Genomic DNA, 20287 nt, shown 5'->3' with positions numbered 1-20287 from the left:
GCTTTGGATGGGAGCGGAATACGTGAATGCATCCCTGGAATGCCACTGTGGGATCTGCATCTTTTGAAGCCGATGCTAAAATTACTGCCTGGGTCCTTCCGAAGGCGGATACTGATAGAAGATTCAATGAAATCTAAGGTCGCTGGTCTAGGAGGCGTTGAAAGATACCTGGCTATGATACGATTTCTGATTTAATAATGCGAATGAGAGGCTAGCCCTTTGTAATAATTAGGACTAATTACTGAGGAGGTGTTGACAGATGGGCTAAGAGGAAACAAACTGCCTTTATCCAGTAGCTTAGAGTCGGATTACGAGGCTTGTGTTATCTGTTTCTCAGAAAGTAGATGCTTCAATCATTCACTAAGTCTTCAAAGGTGAAAAGGGATCCTAACAATATACAGGATTTGGGACGGCGCTATGAAATAAGTCTTTGATTTTTTTTTTTTTAAAAACGACTAAATGAATTCCCTTTCTGTAAATTATCATAGGTTTCCAAAGTTTGAATTATAGATGGAGAATCTGATTTGGATTACTTGGAACAAAGGCAATGGAGTATCGGTGATCCCCAGAGTGGGAGCTGGAGTGGGCTGCGGACTCTGCCTTTCCTCTCATGGTCGTAACAGAAACCCCTTTCTTTCCCCTTTCCAGCCTTGTCCTCTTTGGAAAGTGAAGTTGCTTTCGGACTTTGGGGCTTTTCTTTCGTAGCTTGGCAAGCATCAGGCAGGGGCCGATGACAAGGCAAAGATGACAGTTTGCTTAGAAACAGAAGACTTCCTTCCAGAAGAGCCTCCATGAAAGCCCACACCACGCTGAGTGCCTTAGGAGCGGCCAAAAGGATCCAGACAACGTGCAAATAGAAGAGCCAAATTTTAAGCAAAATTAGCCAACATAGGTTTCCCCTGACATTAAGTCCAGTCGTGTCCGACTCTGGGTTGGTGTCATCTCCATTTCTAAGCCGAAGAGCCGGCGTTGTCCGTAGACACCTCCAAGATCATGTAGCCATAGGCATGACTTCATGGAACGCCGTTACTTTCCTGTCAGAGCGGTACCTATTGATCTACTCACATTGGCATGTTTTCGAACTGCTAGGTTGGCAGAAGCTGGAGCTAACAGCGGGCGCTCACTCTGCTCCCCGGATTTGAACCTGCAACCTTTCGGTCTGCAAGTTCAGCAGCTCAGCGCTTTAACACACTTCGCCACCAGAGGCTCCTTAGCCAACATAAGTATTTTTAAAATATGTTTGTTTCCTAATTTCCATGATATCCTGCCTTTCTTCCAATACTGGGACCCATGGTGGCTTATAATGTAATTAAAGAACAATTATAAATTACACGGACCGACACAAATTTTGGTGCCTCCAATGTTATCTCTGTTTCTGGGTCTATTTGACCTGCTGATTCCAAAAATGGCACTAGTTTCCCCCGTCAGCTCTAGTTTTTGAGATACAGAAGTTATGCCATCTACCATTGTTCTGGGCATGGCCCCATGTAAGCCGCCCCGAGTCCCCGTTGGGGAGATGGTGGCGGGGTATAAATAAAGTTTATTATTATTATTATTATTATTATTATTATTATTATTATTATTATTATTACCAGTTGGCCGTAGCAAACCATGAAAACCATATCTAAGGAAATAATAATATTATAATTGATAATAATATTATAATGTAATACAATATTATACTACTAATAATACAATATAATATTATATATTAAATGTAATATTACTAATAATATTACCATTTAATGATATAGTACAGTATAGTAATTTAATGCTTATATTGTACTTTGCTATTAATATATTGCATGTACATTTGATTTGTAAGCCGCTCTGAGTCCCCTTTGGGGTGAGAAGAGCGGGATATAAATGTAGTCAATAAATAAATAAAGTTGATGCGTCCATCCAATGTAGTTTTCTGAATCAACGCCCCAAAGAAACCCAGGAACAGGACCCAAGGGGAAAAAAAACGTTGGGCTATGTAATATAATATTATCAAATTATACTGTTAACATATAGTTGGAAAGCACATCACTGAAAATGACATCAAGGGCAATGTTTTAAAACTTTAGTGAGGTTATTGTAACTAGCCAAGGGCCATGGCCAAATATTAATGGGAAAATCAAGAAATTATTCACATTGGCAAATTGCCGAAAACCCATCTGAATAGGGACGCCTTTGCCTCTTTAGCAATTTCTGGGTCCTTTAGGTGACTCTATGATACGTCCAAGTTACTGTATATACTCGAGTATAAGCCTAGTTTTTCAGCCCTCTTTTTAAGACTGAAAAAGCCCCCCTCAGCTTATACTCGGGTGAGGGTCCTGGTTGGGCTTATATTTGGGTCAGTTTATACTCGAGAATATATGGTACGTTTATTATTTTTCTCTATTATTATTGGTATTATCACATTTATTATTTTTCTCTATTATTGTTGCTACTATTACATTTATTTTACTCCATTTTTTATTATTATTATTAATACATTTATTATTTCACTCTGATCTTATTATTTTTATTATTTTTACTCTATTTATTATTACATGTATTATTTTACTCTATTATTATTAAAAGGATACATAAGGGCATTTACATTGAAGAAGATGAGAATAATGATTTGATCAGAGTTGGACAGTCTTATCTTAAATTTGAGCTTTATGTAAATATTCAAAAACATTTAACCTACCGATGCCTCAATTAATGTAATTTTATTGGTATCTCGGCTTATACTGGAGTCAATGTTTTCCCAGCTTTTTTGTAGTAAAATTAGGTTCCTCAGCTTATACTTGAGTATATACGGGCCCGGGCTGTGGCGCAGGCTGGAGAGCAGCTGCAATGAATCACTCTGACCAGGAGGTCATGAGTTCGAGGCCCGCTCGGAGCCTATGTTTGTCTTGTCTTTGTTCTATTTTAAAGGCATTGAATGTTTGCCTATATGTTTAATGTGATCCGCCCTGAGTCCCCTTTGGGGTGAGAAGGGCGGAATATAAATGCTGTAAATAATAATAATACTAATAATAATAACAATAATAATAATAATAATATCTTGGTATTCAGTTGTATCCACAGTTTCAAGCAATGCTCATCCAGCTGGGAACATTGTCCTTGCAGATACGAGGGTCTTTGTTTAGTAGGCCTTTCTACCTGGTACGTTTTAAGGCTATCTCTGAAACACTTCAATAAAGTAACTTTACTATCGCACTACTTGTCTGTAGAACTAGAATTGATCCTATGGAAAATAACTTGACCAAATCACAGCAGGAATGAAAGTTCAACGTTACGTAGGTCAGAGAAGTGACTTCACAACCAAAGCAGCTTCCGGGGCTTTCGAATGCTGACCCCTCCCAGCAGATGCTCTGCCCACCCTCTCACCAGTCTTGACCCTTGTTTGCTGGAGGGAAAGATGGCGGATAATAAAGGAGCCGATTTCAATTATTAATACGCCGCTAACAATGGCAGCATTTTAACGAGTGTTTAAACATTTATAGCCATTTCATTGTGTGGTAAACTTGGTCATACTTTGATCTAGATGTTCTGGTTTGAGCTAATAGCATTGGTAAAAGGCCTTCATAAATTTGGTCGGAACACAACGTGATCTGATTATGTGACGACAGATTGACGCTTCGGTTCCTGCCAGTGTAGCACAATAAAGAGGGCCATTCAGAGCTCAAAGACCAGTGGTTCAAGTTCAGGTATGGCAGGGTGGTTTTAAATTCAAGCGATGAAAACCACTTTTCAGGCGACTGTGTCTTTTTGCATCGGGTGGACACAAAAGGCTTCCCAGTCTCTTCACCATGGTTAAGAGGGCTTCTAGCACTCCCTTTTCCATTGCAAAAAGTTACCATGGTACAGGATTACATCTGACGCTGATGCTAACCGTGGCTAGCAGTAAAAATGTCATCGGAAACGAGAATCAGACCTTCCAGTGTTTTCATGGATGAAAACCAAGTGGCATTTGTAACTTTGGTTACGCCTCTGTTTTTACATCTGGTGGAAACTCTTTCCATGCTGGACGACCCTACCAATGTGATTCTATGGTCACTTTGCCACAGAAGTTGTGCATAGAATCATGCTGGGAAACCTAGACATAGAAAAAAAAAATGATGCAAGTAGGACAATGATGGCCAACCTATGACACGCGTGTCAGCACTGACATGCCTAGCCATTTTTGCTGACACGCTGCCGCATGCAGATTGATTGGATGACTATGTCTTTTGTGGCCAAATTTGGTGTGATTTGGTCCAGTGGTTTTGTTGTTTACTCCATGGGAATTATGCACATTACATCTATATATATATATAAAAGAGTGATGGCATGACGGCAGCGGACAAAACAACAAAAGTAAACACCCCACAACCTTGAAAATTGACATCACAACCCCTCATCCATGCCTCTAGGTTGATACAACAAAAAGAAAAGAAAAATAAATTCCTAATTAGAGGGAGAGGAATAATTGTTTTTATCCAATTGCTGCCAGTTAGAAGGCTAAGCTCCGCTCACTTGATCTCCTAGCAACCTACTCAGCCCAGGGGACCCTTTACCTTAACTACCACCAATTCCTCAATACTTTAATTCCCATACCACCATACTTCGCCACAGCAACGCGTGGCCGGGCACAGCTAGTTTTATATATATATATATATATGTATATACACACACACACACACATACACACACACACACACATACACACACACACACACACACAGTAGAGTCTCACTTATCCAAAGCCTCGCTTATCCAAGGTTCTGGATTGTCCAAGCCATTTTTGTAGTCAATGTTTTCAATATATCGTGATATTTTGGTGCTAAATTTGTAAATACAGTAATTACTACATAGGATTAATGTATAATGAACTACTTTTTCTGTCAAATTTGTTGTATAACATGATGTTTTGGTGCTTCATTTGTAAAATCATAACCTAATTTGATGTTTAATAGGCTTTTCCTTAATGCCTCCTTATTATCCAAGATATTCGCTTATCCAAGCTTCTGCCGGCCCGTTTAACTTGGATAAGTGAGACTCTACTGTATGTATGTGTGCGTGTGTGTATGTGTGTATATATTCTATTATTATTCTATTATTACTGTAGTATATTATCATATTATTACTGTTATATTATTATTATATTATTCATTGCTCATGACTACATTGAAACTAGAATAGAGAGAAATCAGCGTGGAAACTGCAAGAGGTACCATAGATTGTTGTACATGGAAATAATGGTAGTAAATAGTTTTTTGATTTATTGAATACAGTTATATATTACAATGATATATTTTTGTTATTTAAACTATACATATTGCGAAATTATGTTTTTTCTCTCTCGAAGTGACACACCACCCAAGTCATGCTAGGGTTTTTGGTGAATTTTGACACACCAAGCGCAAAAGGTTGCCCATCATTGAAGTAGGAGGACAGCAGCAACCCCATAGAGGAGGTGGCACCATAGAATCGTTGAGCTGGAAGAGACCTCACGGGCCATCCAGTCCAACCCCCTGCAAGAAGCAGGAAAATCTCATTCAAAGCACCCCCGACAGATGGCCATCCAGCCTCTGCTTAAAAGCCTCCAAAGAAGGAGCCTTGGAGAGCATGTTGCCCATGGATTCCTCTGTCACCAAACTCTGAGCCTGCACTGCTTATCTTCAGTTCATTCTCCTCTCTGCCTTGGGAAAAAGGTTGGGAGTTTGGCTGAAAGACAGCAGTGGTTAATTTTTACAAACATTAAACCTCATAATGTTTGTGGTTTAGTCTCTTTTATCTTGGGCGATCAGAACTTTAGAAGCAAGAGGATGCTCAAGTCAGTATCATGAGAAAGTTGCGTCATGCCAGATCTGGGATGGTGAAAGAGATATCAATGGCACCTTCTAGAATAAGTGAGAAATGTATAAAACCACAGTGCAACACCCGCTTCCCCCCTTATCCATAGATTCGACATCCCTGGTTTCACTTACCCATGCGCCAAAATATATTTTCGCTAGAAGTGTTTGTGGATTTCTCTGTGTCCTCCAAGGTGATCATATAGCATGCTATCACTGAAAAAATAGTCAAAATATAGGGTTTACTATTAGTTTTAGGGATGCAAGAAGAGTCTTGGGACATCTCCTCTGCAGATACTGGGGTCCCATCTATATATATAAAAGGGTAATTAAATTTTGGCCTAGGACAAAACAACAAAACTATACATCCCAGAAACACTAAACTTGGCAGCACAACCCCTCATCCATGCCTCTGCGTTCATACAACAAAAAGAAAAGAAAAATAAAGTCCTAATTAGAGGGAGAGGAATAATTGTTTTTATCCAATTACTGCCAGTTTTAAGGCTACGCTCCGCCCACTTGGTCTCCTAGCAACCCACTCAGCCCAGGGGACAGGCAGAGTTAGGCCTCACTTAGGCCTCTTCCACACTGCCTATAAAATACAAATTATCTGATTTTAACTGGATTATACGACAGTGTAGACTCAAGGCCCTTCCACACAGCTATATAACCCATTTATAATGGACTTAATGTCAGGGGGAAACCTTTACCCTGTACCTTAACTACCACCAATTCCTCAATACTTTATTTCTCATACCACCATACTCCGCCACAGCAACGCGTGGCCGGGCACAGCTAGTGTGTGTGTGTGTGTGTGTGTGTGTGTGTGTGTGTGTATATATATATATATATATTCATTCTATTATTATTGTAGTATATTATTATATTATTACTATTATCTTATGATTATATTATTCATTATTCATGACTACATTGAAACTAGAATAGAGAGAAATCAATGCGTGGCCGGGCACAGCTAGTTTAAGATAAGATTGTCCAACTCTGATCAAATCATTATTCTCATCTTCTTCAATGTAAATGTGCTTATGTATCCTTTTAATAATAATAATAGAGTAAAATAATACATGTAATAATAATAATAATAATAATAATAATAATAATAATAATAATAATAATAAATACAGGAAATTAATACATGTAGTAATAAATAGAGCATAATAATAAATATAATAATAATAATAAGATCAGAGTGAAATAATAAATGTATTAGTAATAATAATAAAATAGAGTAAAATAAATATAATAGTAGCAACAATAACAGAGAAAAATAATAAATGTAATAATACCAATAATAATAGAGAAAATAATAAATGTAATAAAACCAATAATAATACAGAAAAATAATAAATGTGTGGCCGGGCACAGCGAGTTGTGATATAAGCATGATTTGGACCCAAATTGGAAGCGATTCTTCTCCCTTGGCATGCTCATTTTTGTAGCAGCATGCTCCAATTTTGGAAAATTGCCCATTCTGGACTACAGTTTCCAGAATGCCTGAGTCAACCAGGCCTAATTAAATAAATAAAATAAATAATTACTCTGACTGGCTGGGATATCTTAGGAACTTTTGTCCAAAACTAAACTTTCCAAAGACCTGGATATACATTTTTTTCCCAAAGTTGCCGTTTTGATACAGAAGGCAACGTTCTTATTTTGACGTTCAAAATTGCTTTTTTAAAAAAAAAACCGTAATGACATGCCTCACCTTTTCAAAGAAGAAAACGATGCGAGGTGTCTATCATGTATCATGCTCGTATGCCCTGTGGGTGGGAAAGGAAAGTAACAGAACAGACAAATAAATAAATGGGGTGTTGAAAGTGGCATTCTGTTGAGTGGAGCCCTTGCGCAACGGCATTGCAATCAGCTTACCGTCTTCTGTTGGTTGGCTGCCAAAGACACTATAATGTTATATTAAGGCTAGATTAATTAAAGAGTAATTAGAAGAGAATAAATCGAGCAATCATTAAAAAAAGTTTGTCATGGGAAAAATATTTGTCTAGGATTAATTAGATTTCAAATGAAGTGCAGCTTTAAATTGCTGGAAATTACGGAGTCCTTAATTGCAGCTCGGGCCCGATTAATTTCAGATATTGTAACAACTTGATATACTCCTACTTCTGTCATTTACCCTCTTTTTATTAAAAAGAGAGAGAGAGAGAGAAACCCGCCTCTTCCAAATGAGCTTTTTTTTTTTTCAGGAAATGTCTGCTAAAATGTCTGGAAGGTGTTTAATTAAACCGGTGCTGTCTAAGGACATTCTTCGCAAAGCCTCGCTTACACGAAGCTTGTGTCTGCTCTTGCGGCACCTCTCATTAAAGGGGCCGGGCCAACCAATCTCAACTTGACAGATAACTGCACAGCTTCCAAGGAATCATTTCTGTGGTCCTTGGTTTATCACCTTATTTATTTATTCATTTATTTATTTACAGTCTTTATATTCTGCCCTTCTCACCCTGAAGGAGACTCAGGGCGGATTACAATGAACACATATATGGCAAACATTCAATGCCAACAGACAAACAACATACAGTATAGACAGACACAGAGGCATTTAACATTTTTCCAGCTTCACGATTACGGCCACAGGGGGAGCTGTTGCTTCACCGTCCACTAGTGACTGTACTTCCTCATTCCTTTCTTCATGTTTTGCTGGCAGTTTTATGGTGTTGTAAATTAGTTAAATTAGCCTTCCGCATAAAGCGTACCTAAATTTCCCTACTTGACAGATGCAACTGTCTTTCGGGGCTGCATAGGTCAACAGCAAGCCGGGCTATTTAATGGTCGGGGGCTTAACCCGACCCGGGCTTTGAACTCATGACCTCTCGGTCAGTAGTGATTTATTGCAGCTGGTTACTAGCCAGCTGTGCCACAGCCCAGCCCTTGCCATGATTTTGTCTTGTGTGTGGAACCAAATTCACTTCCAAGCCTGCATGACCACCCCCAGATCCATGCACGACTCCTTTCTCCATGTCATATCTGCCTGTCTTGTATAGTTGACTTTTTCAAGGACATTGGGTAGTCTCCTGTGAATTTCTAGAAGAGCATATCCACATGGGTTCTCATATGCTCATTGTAGCTGATCCCTGCAGGACACATGCAAGTTGGGCCAGTTTCTGTCCTGTCCTGAATGCAGTTCGACCTCTGTATTCATGAGTTCTGCATCCATGGATTCAACCAACCATGGCTTGCGAATAGTACAGATATTCCAGAAACTAAGCCTTGATTTTGCTACATACCAAGCACTATGCTAAGGTATAGGCATCCCTAGTGTAGCCACCCAGCAATAGATGTGAAATACATCACAATGCCTATGTAGGCATGTGTAAGTCATGAGCTAGAAAGTGATACCTGGAATCTCCCTAGATGTTCCATATATCCCTCATGACTAATAACCATGACTGTCCTATCTGTAAATCTGTGTTTAGAGTTATCTGACTTGGTAGACTATGTAACGTGCATATGTCAAACTCAAAACCCACAGGCCGAATCCGGCGCACCATGTTATTTTATGTGGCCCTCCAGATGCAACTCCAGTATCCCCCACTATTAGATATCATTACTAGAGCGGATGGGATCGCTCTTCTGTTTTACAAATGCTTGCAAGGAAGGTTATGGCGACCGTTTTTTGGGACAGGAAAGGTGTGCTCCTTGCAAAAGCACATACACATGCGCAGCTGCAGGAAGGGACGCCCGCCTGGTTGAGGACGCAAGCCAAGTGGCGAAGTTTGGTGGGGAAGGACTTTCCAAACTCTTTTATCGCTATGATAACTGCCTAGATTTCAATGGGGACTATGTTGAGAAGTGGTATTTGGGTGTGGCTTTCAGCTGCATATGGGAAATATTTTCTCCTATACTTTGTTCATTTTTAATTCCAAAACGTAATCTACTTTCTGGATAGCCCTCGTATTTATAAAAAAAGGAACCATCCTTTTCTCTGATCATGGCATTGGTGCTTTTCTCTCTCAATATGTCCATGGTCATATCAAAAGCCATAATTTTGGCCTCCAAACCTGTTCTCGACTTATACATGAGGTAGACCTACACACGAGTATATACAATCCTCATGTATACGTCGACCTTCTTGTATAGTCGACCACATGTATAAGTTGATGGCAGTCACTTAGGGTTTACTATTATACACATTTACCTGTTTCCACAGTACGTTCAGGAATGTCTCCCCTGCGGATACGGGGGTCGTTTTGTCGTTCTTCTCGTCTGTCCTACAACTCCTGCCCTTGGTTGACTTTGAGTTCTAGCTCCTGGAGAGGGAGAGAGAGGGAGAGCAAATTCAGTTGATAAACATTCCATGGCAGTAGCGGGATCCAGTGGTTAATGGAACATGTTTCTACATGTTTGCCCCCTCCCCTCCCTCCATTGGGCTGCTTCCCAACCACGTCTTGCACAAATACATTTTGCATGGAAATCGAGATCCTGGGGGAGGAAAGCCATGCAAATGAATCCCAGTGCCTTCGGAATCAAATTAATTAAGGGATTACTTACTCTTTCTTCTATTTCATCATTATGTTTTATCTGAGGACGCATGCCTAAGTGGAAGAAAACAACCCCTTTTCCCTCTGCACACGCTCCGGATTTGCAATGTGTTTTCATGCCACATTTTGATGTTTCATGTGTCGAAGCAGAGGCCGAATTTGGCGCTCTTCAAAAAGGTGGTTTCTCTTCCACCCGCCTCTCCATTTTTTGGGTAGATGTTTCCATGTTGCCCTGCTATTTGGCCGTTGTAGACTCTAAGAAACATTTTCAGTGCCCAGACTGTTTTAACTGTATTTAGAAAGGTCAACCAGCTGATAGCTGAAGGCAAATGTGTCAGAGTGAAAGACGGCAAAAGAATTATCAGTGTGACACACCGGGAGTATTAGAATGATGAATGTTTATGTTAATATATGGGTGAATGTATTGATTAATAGCTTTTTTTGGTTTCCCTGACTAAAATATATCAATGGCAATGAGATCCATATGCTCGCTTGGTGTCCTAAAATAATTACCATCCTTCTTAGTTTTGCTCCTTTGCCGAATGCATGTTTTCATATGGAAAGCGGTTATAAAGAAATTTCACAACACACAGATGGAAGCATTTGGGAGTGATCCTTAAGGCACCAGCTCAGATTCCACATTTTCAGAGAGTCACATTTGATACCGCTTCATTTTACGTACAGGGCATTATTTACTTCAAGTAAAATACTCCCAATTTGGAAGGTTGGCCTGTTTGTGGTTAGCGAGAGGGATGGCTGATAAAAGTAACTTGGAAGGTTTCAGTGTCCGTTGAAATCCAGATTTTATTGGCTTCCCCCGTGCTTCTTGAGTTAATATTGACAATCCCAGAATACTCTCAGCTCTTTGTTAGGTAGAGTGGGATGCAAATAAAAAATGGAGAAATTCATAATCTTTGGCACTGCGATTCGGTGGATCATGTATGCTTTGCAAGCTCAGAACCTTATTGCTTGATTTATTCAATGTGTCTCACACTTTTCTCTCACAAATGGGTAGCTTAACAGTACATACAAATACATCCAGGGAGTGGAAGCCATAAAATATAAGAGCAGCATGATCCCCTGATCCACAGATTTGATATTCATGCTTCAGAAAGTATTCTATCCTGGAACTATTTGTGGGCCTTCCTAGGTCCAAAGTATGCTTCTGATCCAAACGTAGTCAAAACATAGGGTTCACTAAGTTGCTGTGAGTTTTCTAGGCTGTATGGCCATGTTCCAGAAGCATTCTCTCCTGACATTTCGCCCACATCTATGGCAGGCATCCTCAGAGGTTGTTGGAAACCTCATAGACCTGTTCCAACAGACCTCACTGTTAATGTGGGATTTGGGTATTGATAGTGTTTAAATGCAATTTGTTTCTTGGTTTGTATTGCATACTGATTGCATCATCCAGAGTGTAACATAGTCTGTAAAGAGTTAATTACTGAGAAGCTGTGATGACCTTGATGTGTGGCTGGAACTGGGGAGTGTCCAGACACAAGTGTGTATGCATTACTGATTGCATCAGTTCAGTTCTGTTCTGTTTGCCTAGAGTGAGAGTCCTGTGTTTGTCTGCAAGTCTGTTTGTCTTGTACAGTAAAACTTTGTACAGTAGAGTCTCACTTATCCAACACTCGCTTATCCAACATTCTGGATTAATCAACGCATTTTTGTAGTCAATGTTTTCAATACATCGTGATATTTTGGTGCTAAATTCATAAATACAGTAATTACTACGTAGCATTACTGAGTATTGCACTACTTTTTCTGTCAAATTTGTTGTATAACATGATGTTTTGGTGCTTAATTTGTAAAATCATAACCTAATTTGATGTGTAATAGGCTTTTCCTTAATCCCTCCTTATTATCCAACATATTCGCTTATCCAACATTCTGCCGGCCCGTTTATGTTGGATAAGTGAGACTCTACTGTATATAGTTTTACCAGCGTCTCTGGGTGTCTCTTTGTTCTGCGTTCCACTGATTCCATCCAACTACTGCTTCGCTGCTAATTGACACTCACAACCTCTGAGGATGCCTGTCATAGATGTGGGTGAAACGTCAGGAGAGAATGCTTCTGCAACATGGCCATACGGTCCGGAAAACTTACCCAGGGATTCCGGCCATGAAAGCCTTCGACAATACATAGAGTTCACTGTTATTTGTGGTTTCAGGTATCCATAATACGGGGGTCATACCATCGATATATATAAAAGAGTGATGGCATCATGGCGACCCACAAAACAACAAAACTACAGGCCCTCCAACCTCGAAATTTGACAACACAACCCATCATCCATGCCTCTAGGTTGATACAAAAAAGAAAAGAAAAATAAAGTCCTAATTAGAGGGAGAGGAATAATAGTTTTTATCCCATTGCTGCCAGTTAGAAGGCTAAGCTCCACCCACTTGGTCTCCTAGCAACCTACTCAGCCCAGGGGACAGGCACAGTTAGGCCTCACTTAGGCCTCTTCCACAGATTATCTAATTTGCACTGGATTATATGGCAGTGTAGACTCAAGGCCCTTCCACACAGCTATATAACCCATTTAGAATCATATTATCTGCTTTGAACTGGATTATCTTGACTCCACACTGCCATATAATCCACTTCAGTGTGCATACTGAACATAAAGACAACCATACAACAGACATTCAATACCACCACTACCTCAACAATTTCTCACCAACACCACCAGACAACGTCACAGCAACGCGTGGATGGGCACAGCTAGTAAAATATAATTTTAAAGCACAAGTAAAACCAAGTGGAGCACTCATTAAGTTAAAAGCCATTTCTGCAACCAATGAAAATTGCCAATGAATGAATCTCCTTTTCTTGCCAGTAGAAAGACAACAGGTAGAGATCTAGTTTATCTTTGATAGGGATTTGTTTTAGATTGGGAGAAAAACTTCCCCTTGCACATAGATTTCATCATTCATTTTCTGTTCATCTAACTATTGTTTACTAGTCAGGCAAGCAATGGATAGTGACAGTCTCTACATCTCAAATTGAATCCATGGCATGACATTGATTGGCAAATAATACTGTATTTTTTTCAACTGTGATATGTCACCGATTGTAAGACTCAACCTACTCTCAATCCTATCACCATCAACAAAAATACATCTGAGACATAGAGATATTTATATCGGAAAAAAGTGTGTCTTGGAATGGAAGAAATACAGTAGTTTAGAAATATGCCTAGTTAGTCCTATCCAAATTGGCTATGGTTTAGGAACGATGAGTGGTAAAAGTAAATCCTGTTGAATAGAGATGCCTTGTATTTTAGTCTTAAATGCATGACACTGTGCCTGAATCTTCTGTATTTTGATGAAGATTTAAATACTAGAAGGTCTAGCGTCGGTCTAAAATGTAGGGTGCTGGCAGCATTTATTATTTCAGTCTGTTTCTAAAAACAAAAGCACATTTGGTCAATCCAGACAGAGGCAATGACAGGTATCGGGTAGCAACTATTGGCCCATAGACGGAGGATAAAATCAGCAATCTGATGAGAACACCCTTTGCGTCTTCCGATTTAAAACTTCCAAGGGCATCAGCGTTGCGTCATTTTCCGAGTCTCTGGAAACAGGATGAATAAGGCTTAAAACAAAGGTATCGTGATTACAGGATGTTTTCCAATTAATTTCATTATCTGTTGAGGAAATGCAGCAGTAAATTTAATTAGAATTGCTAGGCAGATGTTTAGATGGAAATATTCTAAAGGCACCACATCCTATCTGATTTTGGAAGCTCAGCAGGTTCAACCCTGGTTAGTGCTTGGATGGGAGCCTGTAGGCAATTTTGCAAAGGAAGGATCTGGGAAAATTCACTTCTGAATATTCCTTGCCTAAGGAAACCTTATGAAATTCATATATCAGCAGGTGACTTGAAAGCATAGTCACACACCGCCAGATGTTTACTGCAAACAAAATAAGAGCAAACAGTATAATGATTTGTGGCAGTTCACAGTCTAATGAGTGAAATTCATCCCATTCATTGTGTTTGCTGAGCTCAATTGCCTGGCTATTCTTGATGGCAGGTTGTTAAACTATTTAGTTTATATCTATGATAGGCAAAGAGCAGCCCAGGTGCCATATGCTTCTCTTGGGGCCCCAAACATCTCCCCAAATTTAATTTGGGAGCAGTTTTTCCCCCCTAAGTTTCATCAGTGTTGGACGTAGATAAAGAAAACCACAGATACAAGAGTCATGTTGTATACATTGTTGTATACACAGATGGGCAGCTATGACTGGGATGGGCGGTGTTACGAGCCCTGAGACAGGGCTGAGCTTCTATCCCTGTCCTGTGGCACCTGCCAGGACACAGGGGGCGGGGCTAGAGGAAGGGGCGTAGATAAAGAAAACCACAGATACAAGAGTCATGTTGTATACATTGTTGTATACACAGATGGGCAGCTATGACTGGGATGGGCGGTGTTACGAGCCCTGAGACAGGGCTGAGCTTCTATCCCTGTCCTGTGGCACCTGCCAGGACACAGGGGGCGGGGCTAGAGGAAGGGGCGTAGATAAAGAAAACCACAGATACAAGAGTCATGTTGTATACATTGTTGTATACACAAATGGGCAGCTATGACTGGGATGGGCGGTGTTACGAGCCCTGAGACAGGGCTGAGCTTCTATCCCTGTCCTGTGGCACCTGCCAGGACACAGGGGGCGGGGCTAGAGGAAGGGGCGTAGATAAAGAAAACCACAGATACAAGAGTCATGTTGTATACATTGTTGTATACACAAATGGGCAGCTATGACTGGGATGGGCGGTGTTACGAGCCCTGAGACAGGGCTGAGCTTCTATCCCTGTCCTGTGGCACCTGCCAGGACACAGGGGGCGGGGCTAGAGGAAGGGGCGTAGATAAAGAAAACCACAGATACAAGAGTCATGTTGTATACATTGTTGTATACACAAATGGGCAGCTATGACTGGGATGGGCGGTGTTACGAGCCCTGAGACAGGGCTGAGCTTCTATCCCTGTCCTGTGGCACCTGCCAGGACACAGGGGGCGGGGCTAGAGGAAGGGGCGTAGATAAAGAAAACCACAGATACAAGAGTCATGTTGTATACATTGTTGTATACACAAATGGGCAGCTATGACTGGGATGGGCGGTGTTACGAGCCCTGAGACAGGGCTGAGCTTCTATCCCTGTCCTGTGGCACCTGCCAGGACACAGGGGGCGGGGCTAGAGGAAGGGGCGGGGCCTCTTCCCGAGTGCCTGATGGGGCTGAACCTCTATACTCTGCCCCCGTGTTCTAACAAGCGCCTCAGGGGAGGTCTACAGAGGCTCAGCCCTGTCTCGGGCTCTTGGAAGGAGGCCCCGCCCATGGCCCCACCCCTGTGTCCTAATAGGTGCCTCAGGAGAGGGGTAGAGATTCAACTGTGTCTCACGCTCTCGGAAGAGGCCCCGCTATGAGCGGAATACATAAATCAATTTTTCTAAATCTTTTAGTTATTCATTGCCCCCAAATGCACCTGTGGCCATCACCGCCCCCCTGGATCACTGCAGCGTCCACCAGGGGGCGGTAGCACCTACTTTGGGAATCACGGCTGTTAGCATTTAGCTCTAAAGTCACGTTTCAGCCTTCTACCTGGGGATCTGGCCTGTTGAACTGGACTAGGGCTTGCATTTGAGGAAGCGCTTACACGATTAGTCCGTGGCAAAGGCAAAGGACAGGAGGGTTTGTGTGTGCCAGCACTTTGAAGCCGAGCTTCTAATTCTTTAATCTTGCTTCCCTTTGCGAGGTTGGCACCTGGCAGGCTTGGAATTTCCAAAGAATACCAGGGATTTCATATATTTGATCAGTAGCACACCTGGATGTGTCAGATTCTTGGGTGTCCATAATTATGGCTGCACACCTGCTGGTTTGAGTCTCCTCAATAGGTTTGCCAGATGTACCTGGCTAGGTAGGAGATTTATTTCTGGTATAGCTGACATGTGTGTGTGTGTTTGTATGTGTGCTTCCTTTGGCCACTGTCTCTTGATTTCTCTTACAAGCGGAGAGAAAGATAGCCTTTTTACTCTCCGCTCATGTTGCTTGGGCTGTTTGGACTGGGAGAAGGACAAACGACTGGATGGTATTCGACCAGAAATTTTGTTTTTGCTTCAATGTGTGATGGAAATGCAAGTGACAGGGGTGGGAACAGGAGAGTTGTTGTATTCGGCTGGATTTTTTTTCCTATGGGGATAAGTTACTGTTTCAGCAGCTCTGGGAATGTTTTAAAATGGGAGAGGGAGTAATCCTTCTGACATCGCTATATTTGAAAAAAAAATAAAACACTACAATTAATTAGTAAGTGGGGGATCTTTTGGTGATAACCTGGAAGTAAAGATAAGCCTTAGAAGCCCTTAAATCAATATAATAATATAAAAGATGTTTGCAGGGTTGCTTGAGATATTTGAAGCAATGTAGGTAAAATGCAGAGCAAAAAAAAATAGGAGTTGGATGCCGCCCTGGATTTTACATACCCAGTATTTTAAGTACAAAAATGAAATAATTTTATTCATCACTTTAGGGTTTTTTTTGTTTGTTTTTTTCATGTCAGGAGGAACCAGAATTGCTTCTGGAATGAGAGAATTGGCCGTCTGCAAGGACGTTGCCCAGGGGACGCCCGGATGTTTTGATGTTTTACCATCCTTGTGGGAGGCTGAGAGAGGGAGCTCATCCGCGCTCTCCCTGGGTGGGATTCGAACCTGGCAGCCTTCAGGTCAGCAACCCAACCTTCAAGTCACAAGGCTTTCATCCCCTAGGCCACTGGAAGCTCCATCACTTTAGGTGTGAATCCAATATTCTCCTGTACCAAAATAAATGTTTGTGGTTATTTTCAAGATTTTCTTGTTCATGTAGTTGTATTTCAAATGTTTGTTTTATTTCCAAACCTACTTCGCCCCGGTGGCTTAGCACTGAGCTGCTGAACTTGCAGACGGAAAGGTCCCAGGTTCAAATCCTGGGAGCGGAATGAGTGCCTGCTGTTAGCTCCAGCTTCTGCCAACCTAGCGGTTCGAAAACATGCCAATGTGAATAGATAAATAGGCACCGCTTCGGCGGGAAGGTAACAGCGCTCCATGCAGTCATGCCAATGGCCACATGACCTTGGAGGTGTCTACGGACAACGCCGGCTCTTCAGCTTAGAAATGGAGATGTCATTCTGCACTTTGGCCCAGATCTGTTTTTAGCCTCCCGTTTTTAATATTTTATGCAGTATATTGATTTTTATGACTGTTTTACTGATGTTGATGTCTTATTGATGTGTGAAATTGTTTTTACTGTTCTATCGCTGTTATTGTATTTTTATGTCGGGCATGGCCCCATGTAAGCCGCTCCGAGTCCCTCCGGGGAGATGGGGCGGGGTATAAAAATAAAGTTATTATTATATTATTATAGATGAGCACCAACCCCCAGAGTCAGACATGACTGGACTTAACGTCAGGGGAAACCTTTACCTTTACCTTACTACATTATACACAACACTTGGGAAACAGGAGTAGATGAATGAATAAAGGACTTTGTGGTTTCCCAAGGCTTAGGGATAGGGTTCTGCAGGAAAATCAAGGTTCTGCGGGAAAAGAGCAGTCTCTTGAAGGGTTCCATAACCCAAACGCTTTGAGAACCATGGCTTCAGAGGGTCTAAGAAGGAGAATGGCTGGGGCTTGGCAGGAGCAACCTTGGCAGCCGCCACATGAGGCACCCTTGTTACTCTTCCAAGTCTGTCTGTTGTGTTTACCTTTGAAATGGTTTGTTATGGGGCAGAGCTTGACTTCCAAAGGATGGGAAGACGAGAGCATGGAAACAATGAACAAAAAAGGTGTTTCACAACCCACCTTGGGTTTTATTGCCTTCGCAAGCACCATTTGGCAAAACAAGATGTATTCACCTTTGTGCACAAATGGATTTGGGGCAGAGTTGCAGGGAGCGATTCCTACCGCCCCCCTGAGCATGAACGTCTGCAAGCCTTTGGTGATGGTCCCCTTGTTAAGACATGCATGGGGAGCATGGGTTTCATGCCAGCTTAATAACAACCCTCCCCGGCTTCACACACACAGACTCGACTTCTGTCAGCAAAAGCCTTGCGTGTTGGTAATTAGGAAGAAGAAAACTCTATTAAATCCTGCCTCGTCTTTCCAGATGGCCTCTGGGGTGACTCTGCTTCATTTCTTGCCTTCCTCCCTCTTTCATTCCCTCCCTCGACGGGCATATTTCTTTTGCTTCAACTCCTTGTGGCATGTTTTCACAAAACTGGAGTCATCTTTGAAACCACAGGAGGACAACCCACGTGCCACCACTCTGTGGAGGTTCGCCAGCGCATTGGCATGGTTAGGGAAGTGACGGGATTTTACAAAACCACCCAAACATGATATTTTGGTAACACTGCAGACACCAAAGGACTTGAATCAACCAAGGGAGCAGCCTTGTAAAAAAGTGTAATCCATCAGGATTGATGAGTGACATCATAAAAACTGACAGCCCGAGTGGTTTACATCAAAGCACGTTGGATTTGTCATCTTAACTTATTGCGTGTGAACATTAAGGGTAGCTTGTAAAACCTCTTTCACAATGAGCTTCAAGTTGGAATTTGGAGATTCTATGCCATTATCATAAAACCCAAGATCGAAATTGATCTCTCCCAGCAAATATAACTCACGGTGGCTGTGAAACTGAGAAAACTAAAAGAAAGGGGAAACCAAAGAGCAAACTTTAAACAGGGATTTGGGATGAAAATTACCTTAATTTCCCATGAGTTACGGACACCATTATCCTAAGCATACTTATTTCAGATGTGTTCCAGGGTAATCAATGGGATTTACGTCTTTGCAGACATGTTACAGTTGGACTGAAAGTCGTTTTGGTTTACGCAACTGCACCCGACAGCGAGATCTGCAGCTCTTGGTGTCTGAAAACATCTGTGCTTTTCCAAATGTGGAAACAAATCCCTTGGATAGATTTGCCTTGATTGACACTCATCATTATGATATCTTTCCCCCTTTTTAAGAAAGCCGGGCAACGAGCCCTGGGTATAAAATGCACAATACTGCAGGGAAAACAATATCTGTGAAAATCCTTGAGAACACTCAATAAATATAATCCCATCCACTGCTGGGCCTGGGTAAAACATTCCAAATTAAATTGTGGCATGCATGGACATCTGGAAAAAACGTAAGGACTAAGTTGGGGTGTTTTTCTGCAAAGCAATCTATGAAGAATTATCCATGCAAGGATCTAGTTGATCTAGGTTTTAAATACGTGGCAGGGCATGTGCTAGAGTTTGCTTCCAAATGGTGGCACTCTGTTGGGATTGCTAGAATAAAAGATGGAATTGATTCCTGTACCTTCAATGGTTACATGTCAAGTGCAGTTCATTGAACGGCAACATCCAATGAAATTCCATGAAAGAGATGGTTCTACTTGTCACTATCCATCACCTATCACCTTATTTGTATCCTGCCTTTCCGTCAGATTGGGACTCAAGGCCTCTACAAAAATACAATTCTTATGAGGAGGCAATGCCTTCTTTGTACCTACACCTAGTTCTTCTTATGATCTCATGGGTTTCTCATCTTCACTCTTTGGTCATCCTCTAAGATCCAGCTCTCTTGCCATATGAAGTATGGCATAGTGGGCAAACCCTTTTAAACGTGGCACCAACATTGTAGGATTTCTCCCCTTTATAATTTTTCTGAAAAGACGACAAGTGACTGGGATCTCAGATAGGTTCAGAAATTCAAGAGAGTGTAGGGCGTTGATCAATCCGCGTTTTCTGCAGTGGCTTTTGTTGACGTTTTGATAGTTTGTAATCTTTTATTTTGAGCAGGTATTATCATGAATTGCTTTGGGGATCCGTGTTGATCAAAAAAGCAAAGAAGAGGGTTGTAGTCTACATCTATACTGGCAAAGGGACAGCACTCATTACTCTTTGGAGATTATCTATGATCATGTCAATCCAATGAAGC

At 41.4% G+C, this 20287-nt stretch overlaps 1 protein-coding gene across 1 annotated transcript in view; it reads left to right on the top strand.

The window, feature by feature from the left end:
* Positions 1 to 20287, top strand: part of gnb1l (G protein subunit beta 1 like) — a 61450-nt gene that overhangs the window by 20230 nt on the left and 20933 nt on the right. The window lies entirely within an intron of this gene.

Source organism: Anolis carolinensis, chromosome X, assembly GCF_035594765.1.
Source record: "Anolis carolinensis isolate JA03-04 chromosome X, rAnoCar3.1.pri, whole genome shotgun sequence".
Classification (NCBI taxonomy): domain Eukaryota; kingdom Metazoa; phylum Chordata; class Lepidosauria; order Squamata; family Dactyloidae; genus Anolis; species Anolis carolinensis.
The sequence above is the reverse complement of the archived record's forward strand: the minus strand, read 5'-3'. Positions and strand labels throughout refer to the sequence as shown.